This window comes from Solanum tuberosum, unplaced genomic scaffold (genome assembly GCF_000226075.1).
Source record: "Solanum tuberosum cultivar DM 1-3 516 R44 unplaced genomic scaffold, SolTub_3.0 scf00683, whole genome shotgun sequence".
NCBI lineage: Eukaryota > Viridiplantae > Streptophyta > Magnoliopsida > Solanales > Solanaceae > Solanum > Solanum tuberosum.
In genome coordinates, this window is record NW_006239602.1 from 123,905 (window position 1) to 136,279 (window position 12,375).

Consider the following 12,375-nt stretch of genomic DNA (forward strand, 5'->3'; position numbering starts at 1 on the left):
TTACTACTCTTAGAGGCTTGTAGACTAGTGTGTGGGGTTTATAGCTACGTTATGGCCATGCTGGCCTATGTTGTTGATTTGCTGAAGCTTCTGAGTTGTTTGATGTATTGTATTGATATATACCTGCTTTTAGTTTTGGTATAGATATCATGGTGGCCTCGATGGCCCAATCAGGACTTCTGTGCTAGTTGGCTATTTATTTATATGATTTCCTGGGAGTAGCTGTTTCTTTTATAGATCAGTTGACAGGGGCCTTGCCGGCCAAGGGCTTAATTTTAAGCCGAGATATACTTATTTGTTTTCTTGACTGTTTGTGGCTGCCATGCGCTAGTAGCAAATGGTTCAGCAGGGTCGGCTTGAGCCTGAGTTTTGGCATTAGGAGCCAGTTGCGCCCTTGAATATGGGGAGTGACAATATTAACTCCATCTGACAGAGATGAAGACAAACCAACCCCACAAGAAAAGACAGATGTGAAATTGGCTAACAGTTTCCATGAATATGAATACCAATTACCAAGTTAAATCTTTTATTAATAAAAAATGGAAACGTTTCATATTTAAATTATTAGGTGCGCAACTTTTCTTCCTGAAGTATCACCAACTACCTCGCAAAAATCATATTAAATATATTTAAAAATAATTAATGAATGATACAATAAAAGAGAGAAATACAAATTAAATTATGATTCTGATATTATCTATTCAGAAAAATTGCTAAAAAATCTTATGTTACATTTTCAATTTAAAATTGTTGATAAAAAAGACGAAAACATATAAATTGATATGAAGAGCTTCGGTTAAGTAACAATCTAATTATCACAGTGTCATACTAAATTCAATGATTCTTATAGAAATATTACTAGTTCAACCAACAATACTAAATCTATTTGATCGTAAATTACGTGTCTTTTTTTATATATAAATGACTCTATAATAAAAATAAACAAATTAAAATATATTTTTACTAAATAATGGTGAGAAAAAAATACCTGAATTATATTCGAACATTTGTGCACGAAATTCAAAAGTTAGAGATTTTTTTTTCAATATTCGATGCTTGTACTGGCATTCATTTACTACATATTTGTGTTGCATAAAACCATTAATATTAAAAAGTTATATTTAAACTTTCATTCTTATAGTATGCATTGCGAGAAGAGAGAATTAAATTGCTTTAGTGAAACACTGCCGTTGATGTTTTACTTTACAATAAAATTAAACACATAATTTAATCGAATAGAGATTATCAAATAGTGACGAAAGAAATAATTTTAAAAAAAGAATTTGTGTATGCAACGTTGAATATGTAGAAAAAGACCAAGAGTTGAATAATTTTTTTACAACACTAATACAATTATTCCTATTATTGTGGTAATTATTATACATGTCTCAAATAGGTTTTTATAAGTGTCATTTTAAGGAGTTATAAATTTGAGTATTAAACAATTATTTGAAGGTTATGAATATGAAAGGTTAGGAGTTATAGACATTACTAAATTAATTAATATTTAAATTTATGTAATTGAAGAGGTACAAATTAAGAATATGATGTTATAAAATAAAATAATTGAAAATAATTAGAAAAAAATCAAAAGAAAAAAAAAACCACAAAAAGATAAATAGGATCCTTGGCCATTGAGAAGTGTCACATAACTTCATATATATATATATATATATATATATATATATATATATATATATATATATATAAAATTTGGTAAGAATTTTTGGAAATAAAGAAAGGAGATACATAATGTTTTTTTTTAAAAAAAAATTGTTTATTTGTGCGTGCATGTTTATATGACATAAAAAATATTTTATTTTGTCATGTCAATTTTACTCTAATAAAAAATGTAGTTGGGTGATTGTTAAAGGTAAAAGGTTTTAGTGATTTTATTGATACAAAATAAAGTTTTAATGAATTTGCTAGATAAATTCTCATAGTTCAATGATCTTTTGTTTAAGAAGGTGAATTAACAGTTTTTTTAATAAGTATATTACAGTTCAAACTATAGCTTAGTTACTTTAATTTTCATTTGCAAGAAAAGATTATAGAGAGACAATTTGTTAGATGGGAAACAAGTAATCATCTTAAATTAGTATCACAACAACTTAAATTATATTCATTTTTTTGGCAATTATCAAATTCGGAGAAGGGTCAGATATAGTTATGTTCTATTGGACATAGTTTAAATGTACCTCCGTTTTGCTTTTGTTAACGAAGCAGCTCAAAGAAAGAGATTCTCTTCTGTTCTGAATCTCCATTTGCTGCACTTGGATCCTTAATCCAATAACAAACAATTAAAATAACAGGCATGTTTATCAAATTAAACAACTGAGTGTAAATTTTGTCTAACAAAGAAAAAAATGAGTATGCATGTTTTCTCCCTGTTAGATTTCTTTCAGAGTGGACTATAGGGGATAAAGTTGGAGTTCCATCGTTCATTAAAGTACCAAGTTCAGCAAAAGTACGATAATGAAAAATGATCAGAAACTACAAAAGTGGAATAGAAACTTATTAGGCTGGAAGTGTGACAATATCATCCTCTAATAAAGCTACCAAATTTAATGTGGGTAATGAAGTATGAAAGAATTATACTTGAGGTCCTTTTTCCAAGAGGTTGAAGTTAAATTTGGTAAAACTTATGAAAGAATTCATGATTTGGCTACATCTCTGTTAACAGCAAGCAACAATATCCGTGAAATGAAAAAGTTCGTCGCGTTGAGGGTTCTTAATCTAATTAGTAACATATAACTTAAGCGGTTACCATCTTCCATTGGCGATCTAGTACATTTAAGATACCTAAACTTGTCTTCGTAGTCTTCCAAAGCAGTTATGCAAGCTTCAAAATCTGCACACTCTTGATCTACAATTAATATTGCTCCTCGGTTGTTTGCCAAATCAAACCACAAAACTTGGTAGTCTCCGAAATCTTTTACTTGATAGTTGCTATGGATTGACTTGTATGTCACCAAGGATAGGATCTTTTGTTGGGGATTAAAAAGGACGCAGAGGCAGAGAAAAGAGAACTTCTAAAGTCTTTCTGATTACTTCAAAAGAGATACAGCAGTGACCTGTTAAATAGGCCTACAACTAACTAAATTAGCTAGAAATAAGCAACTAAAAGATAGTGGATAAACATGCTCACTAACTCCACCCTATTAACTAGAAAACAGCAAATAACTTAATGCTAAATAACTGAACACCATTACTTTTTTACTAGCTAAAAACTAGGAAACAAATCAACTGCTTTGAAGCACTAATCAACACTGTCCCTTGCTTCAAAGCTTGTCACTCCCATCTATAGTCTGAAGTACTCATGCTTTCCAACTGGTAGTGCTTTGGTTAGAATATCTGCAACTTGCTCATTTGTGCCACAATGCTTCAACATAATACTTCCACTTGCTACCAGATCTCGGATAAAATGGTACCGAATGTCTATATGCTTTGTCCTGCTATGAAATGCCGGATTTTTCGTCATTGCAATAGTTGCTTTGTTGTCACAGAAAATCTCGGTTCCAGCAGCTTGCTCCTGAAATACATCAGCAAGCAATCTCTTTAGCCAAACCGCTTGACAAGATGATGCAGTGGCAGCAATATATTCTGCTTCGGATGACGACAAGGCCACAATTTCTTGCTTCTTTGAACTCCATGATATAACACCTGAACCAAGAGAGAATGCATATCCAGAAGTACTTTTTCTATCATCCAGACAACCTGCCCAATCACTATCAGTGAAACCAAATGATCTAAAATCTGATTTTTTTGAATACCAAATTCCAAAATCAGTAGTTCCGGCAACATATCGTAAAATCCGCTTAACTGCCCCAAAATGATGCTTTGTTGGGTTATGCATGAATCTGGAAACCACACTAATAGGAAATGCTATGTCGGGCCGTGTGTGCGACAAATAATTCAGACCACCAACTATACTTCTAAAGCAACGAGCATCCGTCAAACCCGTACCATCATCAGATATGAGCTTCTCATTTACATTCATAGGTGTATAAGCTATCTTACAACCCAACATGTTAAATCTCCTAAGAAGATCAGTTGCATATTTTCTTTGCGAGACAAAAATGCCATCTGAACCTTGGTTAATCTCAAGACCAAGAAAATAATGCAACAATCCTAAGTCTGTCATTTCAAAATTTTTCATCATGAAAGACTTAAATTCAGCAATAAGAGATTCACAAGAGCCCATATAAATCATATCATCTACATAAAGACACATCACCAAGAAATCAGCTTTACCTCGCTTCTTTACGTAAAGAGTTGGCTCATTTTTGCTTCTTTCAAATCCATTCTCTTGGAGATAAGAATTGATCTTGCTACACCATGCTCGTGGGGCTTGCTTTAGCCCATATAAGGCCTTTTTCAGCCTATACACTTTACTTTCTTGTTCGCTCACAACAAAACCTTCCGGTTGAGCAACATAAACTTCTTCCTCCAAGTCTCCATTTAAGAAGGCAGACTTGACATCAAATTGGTAAACTGGCCAAGAGAGTTGAGCAGCAAGAGCTAAGAGAGTTCTCACCGTTTCAAAGCGTGCTACGGGAGAGAATGTTTCATCAAAATCAACTCCTTGTTGCTGTGCATATCCTTTTGCAACAAGTCGAGCTTTGTGCTTTTGAATAGATCCATCTGCATTGTACTTTGTGCGATATACCCACTTTAGACTAATAACATTCTTACCATCTGGTAAGTTAACCAATTTCCATGTTTCATTCTTTTCGACAACATTCATCTCTTCAATCATTGCTTGCTGCCACTCTTCTTTTTCAACTGCTTCTCCATAATTTGTAGGATCTGAAACAAGAAGAGAAAATTGACAAGAAGTATACATGTTATTAGAGTATCTCGGATTTGGTTTTTTTTCCCTTGTTGATCTTCTTAGTGGACTTGGCTCTGCTGAAGATTCTTCAACAATTTCAGATGTTATTGGAGACAACTGTTCAGCTACAGGTGACTCAGGTGCATCATCAGGAATTAGAGAATTTGTTGGTGCTGAAATATTTCTTTCATTCCAAGCCCAACTTCCTGTTTCATTGAACTTAACATCCCTGCTTATGATAATTTTGCCACTCATTGGGTTATACAACTTATATGCTTTGGATTGAGGACTATAGCCCACAAAAATGCATTTTTCTGATTTCACATCAAGTTTGCGACGAGATGGAGAAGTATCCAAAGCATATTCTAAACAACCAAAAAATTTTAGATGGCTTACCCATGGCTTTCTACCCTTCCAGGCTTCATATGGGGTTCGATTCATAACTGCCTTTGTCGGTGAGATATTGAGAAGATACACTGCTGTTGCTACTGCTTCTGCCCAAAACTTCGTTGGAAGTTCTGCTTCTTTCATCATGCTACGAGCCATTTCCACCACAGTTCGATTCTTTCGCTCGGCCACTCCATTTTGCTCCGGCGTACGTGGTGCTGACAACTCCCTGTGAATGCCATTTTTCTCACAAAAATCATCAAATTCTTTAGAAGTAAATTCACCACCTCTATCCGAACGGAGAGCCTTTAAAGAACATCCACTTTGCTTCTCTACTAATGCCTTGAATTTCCTGAAATTCTCAAAAACTTCAGATTTGAATTTCAAGAAATAAACCCAACTCATTCGGCTATAATCATCAGTAAACAACAAAAATATCGACTTCCACCTAAGGATTCGATACTCATCGGACCACAAACATCAGTGTGCACCAATTCAAGACAACTTGAAGCCCTCCATGCCTTGTTTACAGGAAATGAGACTCTACTTTGCTTCCCCGTAGACACACCCTTCACAGAAATCAAGACCATCAATTTTAGGCAGCCCAACGACCATGTTCTTTTGACCCAACAACTTCAGCCCTTTAACATTCAAATGTCCGTACCTTAGATGCCATAAACTAGTATCACTAGTTTTTCGCAATTAAAGCACAATTTTGCACACTAGACACTTCTAAAGGGAACATATGATTTTGTGTCATGGAAATCTTGACAATGCTCTGCGCAGATTTCTTATCATAAACAGTGCAACAACAATCATCAAACAAAATAGAGTAACCACCAGTTATTAATTGCCCAACACTTAACAAATTATGAGCTAAATTAGGAACATATTGCACATCATGTAGGAGCTTTACATTACCCTGGGTGGTTTTTATGGAAATTGTACCTTTCCCTTCAACCTTCATTGGCTTGTTGTCTCCAAGTCGAACCTCACTTTTCTGGGATTCGTCAAGGTCTTTAAATAGTGACCTTGTTCCGGACATATGGTTTGAGCACCCACTGTCCATGAACCACACTCCATTACGGCCATCATCGATAGAAGATTGGGTCATGAATAGCTTACTCCCCTCTTCAATTTCCTCTGTGAAATTTGCTTGCTTTTGGTCATCCCTCTGCTTGGTCCAGCAATCAACTTCTATGTGGCCTGACTTCTTGCAATATCTACACAGAATGTTATTCCTGTTTTGACGTTGTTCACCAAATTGGCCTCTTCCTCTGATGTTTCCACGACCTCGACCTCGATAACCACCTCTTCCTCTGCCACGACCACCTGAATATTCTAATTTTCCTTTGTAAAAGGGCTCCCCCTTCGCTTGAAAAGCCTTCTCTTCTACCTTTTCATTTGACCTACTGATTCGAACTTCATGGGCTAACAGTGAACTCATTAATTCATCAAAATTATAAGTAGATAGGTCCTTAGATTCTTCTATTGCAGCAACAACATGATCAAAGCCTTTAGTTAAACTTCTCAACACCTTACTCACAACCGTCTCATTATTAACATTTTCACCATATGTTTTCATGTGATTAACAATTCCAGACACTCTAGACATAAATTCCTGCACGGATTCTTTTTCTTTCATGGCCAAAGTTTCAAACTCACGACGAAGTGTTTGTAATTTCACAGTAATTACCTTTTTGTCGCCCAAATATTCTTGTTTTAGAGTATCCCATGCTTGTTTGGAATTTGTTGTTGTTGCAATTCTGGGGAAAATTTCATCATCCAATGCCGATTGGATGAGAAATAATGCCTTTGCATCTTTCTTACGAGTCTCCCGTAGTTGATTGTCAGGTTGAGTCGGTGCCGGATTTGGCTCAACATACCCCGTCTCCACCAAATCCCATAGCTCCTGGGACTTGAACATTGTCTTCATTTTGAGACTCCAAAGATGATACTTTTCCCCTTTGAATATTGGAATCAGGGGCTGAGAGGAAGAATTGGAACTGTTGCTTGCCATGGACAGCTCTCACTCTATCGCCCAGTTAGTTTGATCTCGCCTGCGTTAAGAGAGAAATGGTTGTTCTCTCCTGCCTTGCTCTGATACCACAATATGTTGGGGATTAAAAAGGACGCAGAGGCAGAGAAAAGAGAACTTCTAAAGTCTTTCTGATTACTTCAAAAGAGATACAACAGTGACCTGTTAAATAGGCCTACAACTAACTAAATTAGCTATAAATAAGCAACTAAAAGATAGTGGATAAACATGCTCACTAACTCCACCCTATTAACTAGAAACAGCAAATAACTTAATGCTAAATAACTGAACACCATTACTTTTTACTAGCTAAAAACTAGGAAACAAATCAACTGCTTTGAAGCACTAATCAACATCTTTGGCATGCTTGAAGACTCTAGAGCGCTTTGTTGTGGGAAGGAAGAAAGGTTCTCAAAATATATCTGAACTTTGACCGAAATTGTTGTAACAATCCCAAACTTTGGGCAGGACCTATTACTCCTGCACTATTTAATAGTGTATTTTAAAGATATATAAGTGTCCACGTGGACATTATAAATATTGCATCATTATAAATAGTAACTTGTCCACGGAAAATCTGTGGTATTTTGATGTGTATTATTGGTTGATTATACACTCTTTAGAAACAAATAGTATTGAATCTACACTAACATGTGAATACATAGATTTGATAAAATCTGAAATCATAAATAGATTAGACCATAAATTTCAAAAGTAAAAAAAAATTGAACGAGTTGACAACTTGAGAGATGAAAAGGACCGAAAGGCCGTGTTTTTCTGTGGAAACCCTTTCCATTGACAGAGGTGAAAGGCAAACCAACCCCACAAGAAAAGACAGTATGAAACTAGCTAGCAGTTTCCATGAATATGCATACCAATTACCGAGTTAAATCTTTTATTTAAAAAATGCAAATATCAAAATATATCTTAGTTTTCAAGCTTCATATAACTATTAGGTGTGCAAGTTTCCTACTGAAGTGTCACCAACTACCTCAACGCCTAGCCCATCAGCCCAACTTTTATTATACGTCCTTCGTCTCAAAATCATACATTTATTTTTTACCCATTGAACTTGTGCTAACAGATTTGAATTAAAAAACAGAGTTTGATTCTCAAAAATCAAATAAAAGACTATTCCTACAACCACCTATATTTCAAGTTAGTGATGCCCAAGAACTTTCAGTTCTCCCAATATTTGGTATGGGGGCACTAGGAAAGATGACTCTTGCCCAAATGGTCTTCAATGATTAGAGAGTAACTGAGCATTTCCACCCAAAAATATGGCTTTGTGTCTCAGATGATTTTGATGAGAAGAAGTTGATAAAAACATTTATAGGAAATATAGAAAGAAGTTCTCTTGATGTCGAGGACTTGGCTTCATTTCAGGAGAAGCTTCAGGAGTTGTTGAATGTAAAAAGATACTTGCTTGTCTTAGATGATGTTTGGAATGAAGATCAAGAGAAGTGGGCTAATTTAAAAGCAGTCTTGAAGATTGGAGCAAGTGGTGCTTCTGTTCTAACTACTACTTGTCTTGAAAAGGTTGGGTCAACATTGCAACCATATGAATTGTCAAATCTGTCTCAAGAAGATTGTCGGTTGCTGTTCATGCAGTGTGCATTTGGATACCAAGAAGAAATAAATCCTAACCTTGTGACTATCGGAAAGGAGATTGTGAAAAAATGTGGTGTTGTGCCTCTAGCAGCCAAGATTCTCGGGGGTATTTTGCGCTTCAAGAGAGAAGAAAGAGAATGGCAGCATGTGAGAGATAGTGAGATTTGGAATTTGCCTACGGATAAAAGTACTATTTTGCCTGTCCTGAGACTGAGTTATCATCACCTTCCACTTGATTTGAGACAATGTTTTGCATATTGTGCAGTATTCCCAAAGGACACCGAAATGGAAAAAGAAAAGTTAATTTCTCTCTGGATGGCACACGGTTTTCTTTCATCAAAAGGAAACTTGGTGTTAGAGGATGTGGGTAATGAAGTATGGAACGAATTATACTTGAGGTCTTTCTTCCAAGAGATTAAAGTTAAATCTGGTTATGCTTATTTCAAGATTGCATGATCTCATCCATGATTTGGCTAACTTCTCTGTTTTCAGCAAGCGCATCAAGCAGCAATATCCGTAGAAATAAATGCAAAAAGTTACACACATAAGATGTCCATTGGTTTTGCTGAAGTGGTGTCTTCTTACTCTCCTTCCCTCTTGAAAAGGTGTGTCTCGTTAAGGGTGCTTAATCCAAGTAAATCAAAACTTGATCAATTACCCTCTTCCATTGGGGATCTGCTACATTTAAGATACCTGGACCTGTCTCGCAATATATTTCATAGTCTTCCAGAGAATTTATGCAAACTTCAAAATCTGCAGACTGTTAATCTACGGTATTGCGTCTTACTTTCTTGTTTGCCAAAACAAACAAGTAAACATAGTAACTTCTATTTTGGTAATCTGAAAGGATTGCTGAAAAAGGAAGGAGAAGAGAAATTCCCGGTTCTTGAAGAGATAAAGATTTACGGATGCCCTATGTTTGTTTTCCCGACCCTTTCTTCTGTCAAGAAATTGGTTATTCATAAGGAGGCAGATGCAACAGGTTTCAGGTCAATATCTAATCTTACCACTCTTACTTCCCTCTACATGTACACTAACTATGAAGCAACTTCACTCCCAGAAGAGATGTTCAAAAGCCTTGCAAATCTCAAATACTTGAAAATCTCTTACTACTACAATCTCAAAGAGTTACCCAGCAGCCTGACTAGTCTAAATGCTTTGGAGAATCTGGGAATTGAATGTTGTGGCGCACTAGAGAGTCTCTCAGAGGAAGGGCTGGAAGGTTTAACTTCACTCAGGGAGTTATCTCTCCAGAAATGCAAGATACTAAAATGTTTACCGGAGGGATTGCAGCACCTAACAGCCCTCACAAATGAACGATCTATTTTTATTATACTCCTTCATAATGTAAAATCCATTCACTCTACTTGCTGCTGTTTGGTTAAAGTAGTTTTTTTGTTGTTGTTAAAGATGTACCTACTGAGGGGTGTTCAAAAAGTATTCCTCACCTACTGGAATGGAACAAGCTCCAGATAGTAGAATTTCATCAAACGCTTGCATCAAGCTCTTTATTCGCTGGATTCAAGATGATCTAAAGAGACAAGACTGTCGAAAAGTCTAAATTCTTGTACAGGTTCATACTCCTCTTTATTTCCACGGATTCCTAGTTTTTGAACATGCCAGAAATTTCGGAAAAACCTTTCCAGTTCGATATGCCTTAATTGCATCATTTCCCAAATTTATTGAGGAAAAATTGAAGATTTTTCATTATGTTTAGCAATGAATGTTTGTGATTGTAACTCAATTCAAGCACATTTGAACATTGTGACAAATGATTTGACATCTTTAGCAACATTTTTGGAATGTTAACTTGCCACTGGCAACCACGACACTTATCCTTGGAATGTTAACTTACCACTGGCAATTCTTGACATTTGTCTACAATTTGCTTCCCAATAGTCTCGAATTCAGATGTTAATGCTTCATTTGCAAAATGAACTACTTCCGTCTGTCCCTAATTACTTGTTCACTTTTAAATTGACACACCTATTAAAAAAATAATTATTGGCATGGTGACTTTACCATTTTACCCCTATTAATTATGAAAGGGATGAATTAAAAACTTAAGATTTTCAAGAAGTTCTACCTTTTGCAAAATAATTAATTGAGAGTATAATAAGTAAAAAAAAAAAATTATCCTTTCTTGATTTGTCAAGTAATTAGAGACAATTATAAAAGAAAAAGTGGACAAGTAATTAAGGATAGAGAGTACTTTCGAAAAGGTTCCAACTTTCATCTGGATCCATGAATCTCATGTACAAAAAGAGATTCTTTGTCACGGAAGAAAGAGAAGAGAGTTCTAGCCTAGTTTTGAAAAACAAGTGCTTAAGAATACTTTTTTATTTTGCCCAAACAGTTCAAAACTGTTTTCAAGGGAAGAGACTAAAATATGTATCAAACTTTGAGAAAAAAATTCATCTATGTCATCTATTTAAAATTTGGCTCATCTATGCATTGAGAAAAGGCTTATTCATGTCCTTATTTGACAACCGAAAAAAGTTTTAATTTCGCAAAACTATTGTCTACACATTGGCAACGTCATTAATTAAATTATTTTTTAAAAAAAAGACTCAAATATGTCATTAAACTTTAAGAAAAGGCTTATATATGTCATTTATTTAAAGTTTAACTTATCAATGTCCATTTCAATCAACAAATAATGACATAAATTGGCCTTTTGTCCATATTATAACGAAGATTAAATATCATAAAGTTGAAGACTATATTTGCCCTTTGCCCATTAATTAATTAGGAAAGTGGAAACTGCCTGCCAAAGAGGAAGAAAAGGGAGAAATTGCTGTCAAGGAAGAAAGAGAAGAAAGATAATACTCCCTCTGTTTTACTTTTTGTGTTCAACAATACTTGGAATTAATATCTCAAAAGGTCACTCAATTTTAAAAATTTATCTAGCAAAATTATTAAACTTTATTTTGTATAAATAAAATCACTAAACTTAAATCTTTCTATCAATGAAATCACTCAATTAAATTTATCATTAAAAAAATATTAACATAAAAAAATAAATTATTATTTTTATGTCATATAAACACGAACCCACAAATAAATAAATAAAATTTTAAAAAAAACTTATTAAAAAAAGTTCGGACAAACTTAATCACGGAAACAGATATTTTTTATGATATTATTGTATAATTTAGTCGTGATTTAATAAATAAATGAATATTTTTTTCTTAGTGAAACATATTTTGGTATTACGGTAATGCCATAATATTTAGTTTGCCTCCTAAATAAAAAATGAGTATAAGTATTTAAGCAATACAACAATTAAATCCAAAACAGGAAGAAAAACAATAAACAAATGTCAAAAATAGAACAAGTAAGTATTTATTAATTAATGAGTTCTTCGGCGTGTAATCTATTTAGATGTTTCTTGCTAAATATAATTGGTAAAGATCTCATTGTTCCTTTGTAATTCCACGGTTTGCTAACGTTAACATAGATTTGTTCAAGCTTGAAAAAATTATTTTTTAAAATTGTTGATAAG

At 34.3% G+C, this 12,375-nt stretch overlaps 1 pseudogene; it reads left to right on the forward strand.

Annotated features, from left to right (window-relative positions):
* The first annotated feature begins 8,008 nt into the window (after positions 1–8,008).
* Positions 8,009–10,384, forward strand: LOC102592000 (putative disease resistance protein RGA3; annotated as a pseudogene).
* The last annotated feature ends 1,991 nt before the right edge of the window (positions 10,385–12,375 follow it).